Source organism: Micromys minutus (assembly GCF_963924665.1).
Source record: "Micromys minutus genome assembly, chromosome: X".
Taxonomy (NCBI): Eukaryota; Metazoa; Chordata; class Mammalia; order Rodentia; family Muridae; genus Micromys; species Micromys minutus.
This window is the reverse complement of record NC_137970.1, coordinates 83,214,906-83,227,288: the sequence shown is the minus strand read 5'-3', so window position 1 is coordinate 83,227,288 and position 12,383 is coordinate 83,214,906. Positions and strand designations below refer to the sequence as shown.

Below are 12,383 nucleotides of genomic sequence, written 5' to 3'. Positions count from 1 at the left end.
AATGGAAACTCATCGTTTACACACAGAATCATAGTTAGGAGACCAATCCCTGCAATTGTCTGCATACAGAATCATAGTTAAAAGATCAATCCCTGCAGTGTTGTCAGAAGTGACAGCAAGAGGCTTGTGCAAATGCAATTAAGTTTCCAACCAGCTGCTGTTGAATTAAACAAAGCAGGGATTAGTATGGGTGAGTCTGCATTAATCAGCAATGTCAGCAAAGTCGTTTAAAGAGAAACCAGGTTGGCATATTGCTGCTAGCTTTTAAAGGTAGCTTCCATGTGGGTTCTGCTGCATTATATCTAATTTTGGAAGAAAGACTGAACGGCCAGAAAGATCTCTGTCTGGAAGAGTAGGCTACATTTGGATTTTAGCCAAATAAAGCAATAGTCAGAAAATCCACCCAACCCAAGAAAACAACCAGATATTTCTGTTAAACTGCTAAATTAATGGTATGTTCCTACAGGATATTATTGCACTCCCCTTTGCTCGGAGAATGATCCTCTCCTACAAATAAATGGGTAAATAAACAAATAAGAGAAAGAAAAAAGTTCACAAGAATAATTTGATGTCTTGGTCGGGAATACTTTGAATAATAGGTGACTCTACTTGAATAATGAAATAAGGATCTTTGAAGGAAATATGTATGACATTTTTCTTTTTGTTTTTGTATTTTGTCTTGTAATTGAAAAGGATTGTATGCTCCCTTTGGAAAATTTGGAAACAAGAAACTTGGGAGAAGGCTCAACAGTTAAGCTGTTTGCTAAATAGATGTGAGAACTGGAGTTCAGAGCCCAGACATCCAGACAAATGCTAGGTGGACCAATCTCTGATGACCAAATGCACAAGCACATATGCACACATGTACTCACACACATTCTGATACATAGGCAAAAATCTGCATAAACACATATACACATATGCATACCACCACACATTTAAAAGTGGAAAAAATGTAGAAACTGTAGAAAGGCTCATCAGAGAATTTTATACCAGTTTTATCTATTTTTCATTTACCATGATCACCTTTCCCTGCTAGTGATACCTAGGCCCAGAACATTGCCTGGTCCTCACTGAGCACAGAAGGTATGAGGTGAATAGATAAAACTTTTATTATGTTACTACTTTTAAAGATTATTATCTTATTTAGGTTTATTCAATTTCTCCTTTTTATTAAAAATAGATTTTCTCACACAATATATTCTGATTATAGTTTTTCCTCTCTCCACTCATCCTAGTTCCTTCCCACTCCACCTCCCAGCCAGAGACTCCCTTTCTGTTTCTCAGAAAAGAACAGGCTTCTGAAAGATAACCAAACATCACAAAATGAAATGTAATCAGCTAAAATAAAAGCCATCACACCAAAAGTAGAGTAAGGCAAACCAACAGAAGGAAGAGCCCAAGAGAAGGCACAAGAGTCAGAGATCCACTCATTAACATACTCTGGAGTCCCATTAAAATACTAAACGGAGGGTTGGAAAAAGGGCACAGGGGTTAAGAGCACACTGGCTGCTCCCAGAAGTCCTGAGTTCAATTTCCCAGCAACTACATGGTAGCTCACAACCATCTGTAATGGGATCGGATGTGCTCTTTTGGTGTGTCTGAAGACAGCTACAGTGTACTCATATACATAAAATAAATACATAAATCTTTTAAAAACTGTAAGCAAAAACTAAACTGAAAGCTGTAATATAGATGCAGAGGACCTGGTGCAGACCTACATTAGTCATGTGCTCGCTGCTTCAGTCTCTTAATTCACATGACCTTTGCTTAGTTGATATGGGGGACCTTGTTCTTTGGTTTTCCTCCATCTGTTCTGGCTCTTAGACTCTTTCTACCACCTCCTCTATAAGGTTCCCTGAACTCCAAGGGGGAGAGATTTGATAGAGATAATCCATTTATAGCTGTGTGTTCCAAGGTCTCCCTCTCCCTTTGCATAATGTCTGGATATCTGGCTGTGGGTCTCTTTCGTTCGATCTCCTGCCAGAGGAAACTTCTCTGATGATGGTTGAATTAGGCACCAATCTAGAGTACTGCAGACTGTCATTAGGGGTAATTTTATTGTTACTTCCTTTTCTTAGACCAATTGTATCTGAATTTGCCCTAGATCTTTGGACTACCTAGTTTCTGGTTCTTGGTCACACTAGAAGTGTCAGGGGTGGGTAACATCTCCTGTGGTGTGCCTTAAGTCAAATCAGACATTGGTTGGTTACTACCATAAGCTTTGTGCCACCATTGTCCCAGCATATTTTGAAGGTAGGAAAGATTGTAGATCAAAGGTTTTGTGGCTGGGTTGCTGTGGAAGTATCTTTTTTGATAGCTTATAGAGTACCTTCCCATATCAAAGACATTAGAAAATAGACATTAAGGTCCTATCTAGGTATCAGCTGAACATTTCCATGTTATGTGTATGTTTGTGTGTGTGTGTGTGTGTGTGTGTCTGTGTGTCTGTGTGTGTGTGTGTGTGTGTGTGTGTCTGTGTTGTCTTCAGCAATTGAGCCTTGCTGTCAGATTGAACAGAGCAACCTATTATCTTGGTAACAACTTGGGTTGTTTGGGGATTTCAGGGAGAACCCTTTGGCTAATAGCTCAATTGGATATAACCCAGAATCATTGCTGGAAACTTCATTTGGTAATAAGAAATGTCCAGTTGGGATTCCATCTCTGTTCTTATTTGGAAACTTCATTAGGATCACCTTCATAATTTTTAGGAAGTTTCCATTGCACTGTTTCCATACCACCCCTTGAATGTCACTCAATTCTAGCTGTCTTTCTCTGCATCCCATCTATTGCTCTATCTCTCTCTTCCCCTCCCCACCTGGTCCTCCCATTCCCATCCCCCTTGCCTCCAGTGCATGCATAGAACCTAATCTAGTTCTTCCTCCCAGAGAGATCCATGTACCCACACCCTCCATTTCCTGCCCCTATGCCTGACCTCTCTGTGACTATAGATTGTAGCTTGATATCTTTGGGTTTTATTGTTTTGAAGATACACTACGACTATGGCAACTCATATAAAGGAAAACATTTAATTGAGGCTAGCTTACAGGTTCAGAGTTTAGCTCATTATCATCATGGTAAGAAGCACAGTGGCAAATACACAGAGCAGCCCTGGTGCTGGAGAAGGAGCTGATGGTTCTACATCCGAAGAACCCGAGTTGGCTTTTCCCCACCATACCATGGTGCTGGTCCCAGAGATTAGTGATTCTATGGATTTGTTTATTTTTAATTTAATTAAATTAATTAATTTAATTTATATGTTTTTGAGTGATTGCAGGTGCCCATGTACCGTGAAATACACATGGAGGGCAGAGGATAACTTTTGGGAGTCAGTTATTTCCTTCCACTTTTTTTTTTTTTTTTTTTTTTTTTTTTACTTTATCTGCATTTATTTCATGCTGAATTTATTCCCGTGCCATGAGCTTTAGCTTCTTCAGTTTCTTCTGGGATATCATTTTCTTCTGTGTAACCTCCTGTTCTGGCCTTGGAACAATCTGTTCCTTCTCAGTGAGGATCATCTCAATGTGGCAGGGGAGCTCATGTATGGGTTAATCCGGCCATGAGCTCTGTAGGTTCGCCGGCGCATCTTAGGTGCCTTGTTCACCTGGATGTGTTCAATGACTAGAGAATCTACATCTAAACCCTTAAGTTCAGCATTACTCTCTGCATTCTTACGCATGTGCAGCAAAAGCTCAGCACTATTTTTCGGCCATTGTCCCTGTGTCCAGCCCCACTGTTTGGCCTGGGCACACCTACCGACCCCACCATTATACCACCGGAATGGAGCACATTGCTTCTTTAAAGAGACATCCTTCAGATACTTGGTGGCTTTGCAGATATGCATAACCTTTATGGCCTGGGCAGTTTCCTTAAAGTGAATATGAAGGTTTGAACCTTTGAACCTCTGGATTTGCATGATCTTGTGGGGGTTTTCTGGGTCAAGAGAGTATCGGACCATCTTCACAGGTCACCTCTGGCCGCTTACAGGAAGAGTCCTTCCACTTTGTTGAGGCAGTCTCTCTTGTTTCTGCCACTGTGATGCAGAAACAGAATTCCAGCCTAGAGTTTATGTGGATTTTCCCTGCTCTGTATCTCTCAAGGCTTTCGAACTGCTGGAATTACAGGTGCAAAGCCCTGAATTTGGCTTCCTTTGTGAGTTATGGGGACTGAACTCAAGTCATCAGTCATTGGTTTATCTATTTATCTACTAAGCCATCTTCTAGCTCCCAAGTTTTATAGTTTGTCTGTTTTGATTTTTTTGAGATCATAATGTAATTACATAATTTTCTCCTTTTGTTTCCTGCTCTCAAATCCTCCCATATGCCTCTCCTTGCTCTCTTTGAAATTCATGATGTCTTATTTTCATTCATCGTTATTACATATGTCTATGTTATTTACCTAAATATATCAACACAATCTCAGTTGTACAAACACCCCAGTCTATATGATGTCACTTCTATGTATGTTTTCAGGGCTGACCATTCACTGAGATTTTGTTCATATTATATTTGTCATACAATAACAATTAAGGTTATAGTTTAATGGCTTTTACTATATCCATAGTTATATGAATCACTATAATCTATATTATTCTTTTAAGTTTAAAAGAATAGATTTTATTTAGATTTATTGATATGATTATGCTCCTAGTGTTTTTATGGACCCACCATGTTTACTAGAAATTTCTAGTTTCTTTCTAAGGAAATGTTTAGCTTTTTGTGGCATAAGCATATATAAAAGTAACAAGGTTGCCCATAGAATGCTGACCATCAGTACAATTGAACACTGTTAAGTACTAAAAGGCAACAAATTATTTATACACGTTATAACAACAGAGATCAATCTTAAAAATATTGTGCAAAGTAAGAGAAGTGTGTTTTAAGAGATAGGTATGGGCTGGAGCGATGGCTCAACGGTTAAGAACACTGACTGCTCTTTCAGAGGTCCTGAGTTTAATTCCCAGCAACCTCAATGTTGGCTCACAACCATCTGTGGTGGGATCTGGTTTCTTGTCCTGGTGTGTCTGAGGACAGCGAAAGTGTACTCATATAAATAAAATAAACACAGCATTTAAAAAACAAAGGTATATGTGTGGTGGTTTGAATATTTTTGGCCTAGGGAGTAGGGTATGGCAAGGCCTTGTTGGAATAGGTGTGGCCTTGTTGGAGATAATCTGTCTCTGTGGGTGTAGGCTTTAAGACCCTTGTCCTTGCTCTCTGGAAGTCAGTTTTCTCTTAGGGGCCTTCAGATAAAGAAGTAGAACTCTCAGCTCCTCTTACACCATGCCTGCCTGGATTCTGCCATGCTCCCACCTTGATGACAAATGGAGTGAAACTTCTAACCTGTAAGTCAGTCCCAATTCAATGTTGTCATTATAAAACTTGCCTTGGTCATGGTGTCTGTTCACAGCAGTAAAATTCTAACTAATATAGTATATATTTCATTTTGTCCATGTATGTGAAATATTCAGAAAACGCAAGTCCACAAGTTGAAAAAAATATTTTATTTGCTAGAAACAGAAAATAACAGGCTTAATGGAAAATGATTGTTAATAGGCACAGAGGCTTCATAGGGACTGGGGAAAATGCTTCAGAATCACTTCATGGTTATGATCACAACTCTGCAATTATTAAAATTGTTGCCTTAAAAATTTGAAATAGATGGATTTTGTGCTACATAAACTATATCTCAATACAGCTATTGAGTATGTACATGGATGAGGAGGGATTTTATTCTGCCTAATTGATCGCAATGAAAACTAATGGCCCTTGAGAAAAGATAGTAGAAAAGTTATACCTGCTTTTAAACATCAATTCAAATCACAGGAGGTTTAGTTTATGATTTTTAAAAAATATATAAAAACGTAATTACTAGTGAATTCTACCAAACATTTTGGGAAGAAGTAATATTAGTTTTACATAAGCTCTTTGAAAAAGCATGAAGAAGACTTTTTCTGAACAAATTTTATGAAGCTCACATTGTTTTTATGCAAAAACCAAAGATAATATAAACACACAACAAACAAAGAACCTTTCTCCCTTTCATGTAGCTTTGATTCTCATAGGTTCAATTACCCACTGTCTATAAATTGACAATGGAAATCAGTTCCTCTTTCTGCTCCCACTTTCTGTTTTGAGACAGGGTAACCCAGGCTAGCTTCAACTCAGACTCCTGAGCCTCCTACATCACCTCATAAGTGCTGGGATTACAAGTGTGTGCCACACCAGAAATAAATAATTCATAATTTAAAACTGCACATTGTTTTAAACAATGTGATGAAACTTTATACCTTCCTGTTTTGTCTTGCCTGGGACATAAAACACCCCTTTGTCCAGAGTATCTGTATTGTATACACATCTCAGCAATTAGTCACATACTATTCATTTTGGTTAACTGTCTATCATAGTGTTTCTATTCAAATACCCTTTATTTTAGTTAAAATGACCCCAAGGCATAAAAGTTATGGCACTATCAGTTCAGGTATGCCTAAAAAAATTCATAGTGCTTCTTGAATGTGGAACAGAGCAAGTTTTTGATATATATATAAAGGAGAAAAGACTGGGCGTGGTGACACATACCTATAATCTTAATCCTAACATATTTATGGATGCTAAAACAAGATTAGAGAACAAAGCATGTCATCAAATGTAGGTGTCTAGCACTTGGTTTGAGTTCAAACCATAGTGTCTCTAAATAATAAACAAACAAACAAACAAACAAACAAAGAAGCTAATTAATAAAAGGAACCAAAGGAGACTATTTTTCTTTTCTCCTTCCCCTGGACCCCAAAAGTGGTTTCTCTGTGTAGCTCTGGCTGTTCTGGAACTTGCTTTGTATATCAGAATCAGTTCTCCCTTCCTCTGCCTCCTGAGTGTTGGGATTAAAGGCATGCACTACCATCAACCAGCCTGAAGACTGTTTTTCAGGAGATAAAGACTAGCTAGGAAATTTGTATAGATATTATCATATTTAATGGCGATTATTCTTCCTCTACTATGGTTGGAATGTGTTTCTCCAAATCATGTCAGGGTAACTTACTCCCAAACACAAAACTGTTGTGATGTAAGGCCTGATTTTTCTAAGTCATGATGACTCCATCCTGTTGAATAGAGTAATGTCAGTAAAAGAAATTTCACGTGGTAAATTTGATTTCTTATGCTGTCTAACTTCCTTTCCATTTTCACTATTGGATAATGTAGGCCCCTTGTCAAACATTAGTCCCTTGACCTTCTGATATCCAGTCTCTAAAACCATGGGGAAATGTTTCAATTCATTATAGGTTGTCAAGGTTTTAAAAGCTGCAGTTTTCTCTTGTAACTGTACAAAATGGACTAAATCAGCCTCTATGATCAAGTAAAGGTGATGTGTCCAGACTTAAGCACTTCCATTTAACCTTACACTAAATGCTCTGTCTGGAGAAATTGAGTGAGATAAGGAAATAGCCCACAATTGAAATAGGTAAGTGGAACGATAGTGCTGAACAACCTGAATATCTATCTGATAGAGCTCATTAAGAAGCTACTAGAACTAGTATGTGACTTTATTAAGTTTGTGAGTTACACAATCAATGCACAAATACCAGTTATACTTTTATGTATTTGCAACAGACAAGAATGTAACTTTAAGAATCAATGTCATTTCGAATATCACTTAGGACTCAAAGCCTCCTAAAGGTACTTAGGGATAAAACAGGCAAAACAATTCGAAGGAAGGCCTGGCCGCATGAGGCTGATCTCTGGAAGTCATGGAAAGGTAGGAGAAATTCAACTCTACAAAATCTTTCATTCACCTACATGTGCATGTGCATACCAGAGCATGTGTGTCTCCCCTGTATCACACACACACACACACACACACACACACACACACACACACAAAATCATATCATTTAAGTAATAAACAGCTACAACATCTGCATTGTAAAAAAGGATAAAAAATAAAATAAACCATGAAAAAACACATAAAGTAATGGAGTGATGTACCTAGTTTATGTGCCAAAAATGCTTATATTGCCAAAATGTCAATTCTCCTGAAATAGGTCTGTAATTCAGTCTCAGAACAAATATTAGTTTGCTTTTAGTTTTTTAGTTTGTTTTGCTTTTTAAAAGAAGTGGATAGTCTGACTATCATATGTGTGGGGAAATACAAAGGATGTATACTAGGCCTAAGCATTCTGAAAAGTACAAATTCGGGGGTTATTTTTGCCTGATTCTGCATCTCGCCATAAAACTACAACAGTCAAGATGGCATTGGTATCAAGATACACACACAGATCAGTGCAGTGGAGTACAGTGCAATTACAGATTTATACAGATGAATTCTTGATTGTTTTTAAAGATTCATTTATTTAAAGTATATGAGTACACTGTAACTGTCTTCAGACACACCAGAAAAGGACATCAAATCCCATTACAGATGGTTGTGAGCCACCATGTAGTTGCTGGGAATTGAACACAGGACCTCTGGAAGAGCAGTCAGTGCTCTTAACTGCTGAGCCATCTCTCCAGCCCTTAACTATTGATTTTAAGAAATATTTAAAAGTTTTTTGAATTAATGTGTTTCTTTGTGTGTGGGACCCCGTGAAGTTTTTTTTTTTTAATGGATGCTCACAAGATCACAGGTGAGAGGTTATTTATAGGAGCATGTGCAACTTTCTAGTAGCTACATAACTGAAGAAAATATCTTTCACCAGTAATGTTAAGCACCTGAGGTCCTTAGAGAGGGGTGGGTCATGGGAAGAGCTTATACCTTCCATTAAAGAATGTGGGCTGTAAACTGAATATATCTATATCTACATGTACATCTGTATCTAATGTTGGTAGGCCCCCTTGTGCAGATAATCACAGTTTCTCAGAAGCCATGTGTGAAATGGTCATGCTGTTCCTGGGAGACAGCTCTCCTCAGCCTCCTACCCAGGACACTGTAGTTTTACAAAGGTGCAAATGCAATTCAACAGAAAAAAAAATTGTCTTTTTGCCAAAGCCGCTGAAATAAGTGGCTATCCACGTGCAAACAAACGAGCTTAATCAAAAACACCTACCTAAATCATACTCAACAGCAATTATCTCCAAAGAATCATATTTCTGTGTGGTTATGTTTAAATTAAAACTGCTTTTGGCAGAAAACATTATGGGAAACATTTGTGACCTTTCTTTAGAGAATACACTTTTTTTTAAAAAAGCTGTATTTGTATTTTACGTGTGTGGTGCATTTCCATCTGTGTGCTGTATGCATTCAGGTCAGAAGATAGCATCAAATCCCTTGGAACAAGAGTTTCAGACTGTGAGCCTCCATGTGGGTTCTGAGAATCAAATTTGGGTCCTCTGGAAGAGCAGCCAGTACTTTTAACCACCGAGTAATCTCTCCATCTTCAAGAACACACTTTTAACCTAACACCACGAACAAAACCTATAAATCATGAAGGAAGGGGCTGGTGAGATGGCTCCTCAGGTGCTGTCAAGCTTCATACTTTGAATTCCATTCCCAGAATCCCCTCGGCAAAAGAATTGAGTCTGGCAATTTGTCCTTTGATGTCTATACATGTGCTGTAACAATAAGTAAGCAAACCTGTATGCATGCATGCACATACACATACAAATAAGTAAAATCTAACAGAATTTTAATTCACACATACACACACACAGAGGGTGGAGGGAGCCTGAACTATATAGTGAAACTATCTCTCAAAAATATGGTAAAATAGTAAAAGATAAAAATACTCTCTTCCACTGCTGGTGGGGATGTAAGCTGGTACAACCACTCTGGAAATCAATCTGGCGGTTCCTCAGAAAACATGCATGCATCCATTGTTCTTTCTATCTCTGTCTTGTGTCTATCTCTGTCTCTCTCTCTCCCTCTTTCTCTCTGCTAAACCAATGTATTTAAGCAACCGTTGCTTTTCTTTCCTCCTCATAGTATACTGGACCTCTGGAATGTGATCCAGAATAATTATTTTCTCCCGTTAATTGCTTTTGTGAAGATATTTCTTATCACAGTAATAAGAAAAGTCACAAAGAAAGTCAAAATTTAAAATTAGTTTAGCAATTTTCCAAAAAGTTAAATGTACTGTTACTATGTGATTAAGCCATTTCGTTTCTATGTGGTAACCGAAGGTATCTGTGAAGAATAAAGGAAAATCCTCTATGAAACTTGTTCATGAAGATAGGTGAAGTGGATTACACCTTCTGCAAACAAGGGGCCAACTCTCCTGCCCTACTCCTGCTATAAATTTGAAAGCCAGTGGATCCTTGCATGGTAGTGCTTAAGAAATTCAACAGTGGACATTTAAAATTAGGCTTTATGATGTTCCTCTTTCTCTTTGGACTCTTTGTAACATTAGCCACAGTGCTTTCTATAGGGCTAGCCCCAATGGCTCTCTATTTAGGACTCTGACACAAAAGTTTACTAGCTGTGCTGTATATAAAAAGAATAAGTTTATTCCAAATTATCTGACTATTGAGTTATGCTTAACCATGCCTCCAAGTAATAGTTGGCTCTTATAAATAAATAAAAAGGCTAACTATCTCTGTCCCCACAGCTAGTTTGATTTGAATCTGTGGCTTACTACCTTAATTCAGGCCCCATGGGTTCCCTTGTCCCTTTCCTCCGAGAACGATAGGGCCCTGCTTATTATCTTGTTATCCAGTGTCTGCTCCTTTATAAAAATCAAGAATTTGAAAGTAATAAAAGGGAGACATTTGGAGTGGAGACAGTGGTCACTGCCTCTGAAGAGAAGACTTACCATACCTGTGGCTGGGGTTCTGTGCTCAGTATTTCAGAGGCCTCCGGGCAGACTACACACTGTGAAGAAAGGTGCAGAATCTCTCATTGGTACGGAGTGGATTCGTCACAAATTTACCAGATCAAGATTTCCAGATAAAGTATTTCAGCCTACACCTGAAGATCATGAAAACTATGGTGGAGACCCCCAGAACCCTCATAAACTGCCCATTGTTACAAGAGTAAGAAGTACAAAGAGACATCCATAGTGGGAAAAGAGACAATCAAGATGCTCGGACTGCAGAAGGCTCACAGCTGTCAAATTCACAAGAACATCCCATCAGTGAATGCAAAGCTGAAAGTGGTTAAACACTTGATACGCATCCAGCCCCCGAAGCTGCCACAGCGACTTCCCACAGAAGAGACCATGTCCAGCACCTGCCTCAAGGGCACTGGGGGTTGGTCATGCAGTGGCATCTGAAGCCTGTGGAGCAGGAAGCAAACTCCTGATATCACACAGTTTCAGCTCACAGATGTACTTCCTGAGGAAACTGTTCTCATTAAAGTGTGTGAATCTAGTCCAAAAAAAAAAAAAAAAAAAAAAAATTAAAAGAAATGGGAGAGTGAAGTGACTAAAGTAACACCAGCTTGTCTTGACTCTAGTTCATGGTTGCTTAGATACTTCTTAGCCCTCTACCCCACAACAGTCATGTTTGTTTGTCTTAGCAACATATTTGGAATTTCAAATCATGGTCTAAATGTATTAACCCAAATAATTAATATTTGTGCAAACTAAATATAAACTAAAATAGCTAAAAAAATGGTATAAACCAGAATTGTCAGGCTGTGTCTGAAATAACTACTGTGTTCTGCCTAAACACATGTGGCAAGGTTATTCTGACTTATCTAACATTGATGTAATTGTAGGATTCTGCTTTTTTAAAATGCTGTGCTCTTGAGCTTTGCTAACAAAAGTGGGTAGAAACAGCCCTTCTTCTTAGACAGGATGGTGTAGAATGTTGTCTGTAAGCAGGTGAGGGCAGGTGAAAGACAAGGCTGTGATTGGATAGTGGAAAAGGAAGGCAGGCTGAGAGTTTGAGAGATGAGAGAGAGACAGGAGGAAGGAAGATGGGGGAAGAGAGAGATCCAGATTCTGCATGGCTTTAAATAGTCACAGGTAGCTATGGATATAAGGGATGGATAATTACAGTACAATTTGTCTTATCTAGGTGGGCAGTTTATATCTATATCAATTAGCTCTGAGTTTATTGTGTGGACGTTTTGTGGGGTGAGAACTTACAGATATCAATCTGACTGATAAATTACAAGCCTCTAGAGTTTTGATTTTACTGGGTTGGGTTACAAGGATTTGTGACAGCTAACCGTAGGGGGCAGATGGCTGGAAATGTGAGCAGGATCCACCACAAGAGAACCATGAGATGGGTGGTCACTACAGGGAATCGGCGAGACCCCTGGGGCTAGAGAGTGGCTGGCACTAGCGTGGGATGGCGCCTTTATTGTTTCATGCTACAGGAAGGCAAAAAGTAGATATGATAGAACTGCAGACAACTTTCTTAAAAAATACCCAGACAACATAATTTCTGCTAAGTTCTTTATTTTTCTTTCTTGAGCCTAAGGCTCCGCTGGTGTGTGATTTGGAAAGA

The 12,383-nt window shown here is 38.6% G+C and overlaps 2 pseudogenes across 2 annotated transcripts; one reads left to right on the top strand and one right to left on the bottom strand.

Annotated features, from left to right (window-relative positions):
- Positions 1-3,404: 3,404 nt before the first annotated feature.
- On the bottom strand, positions 3,405-3,958 carry LOC308415513 (large ribosomal subunit protein uL22-like; annotated as a pseudogene). Its single transcript has one exon. The product of its transcript is annotated as a large ribosomal subunit protein uL22-like (transcript).
- A 3,764-nt stretch (positions 3,959-7,722) lies between these two features.
- LOC308415068 (large ribosomal subunit protein uL30m-like) lies at positions 7,723-11,229 on the top strand (annotated as a pseudogene). Its single transcript has 2 exons — positions 7,723-7,752; positions 10,578-11,229. The product of its transcript is annotated as a large ribosomal subunit protein uL30m-like (transcript).
- Positions 11,230-12,383: the final 1,154 nt, after the last annotated feature.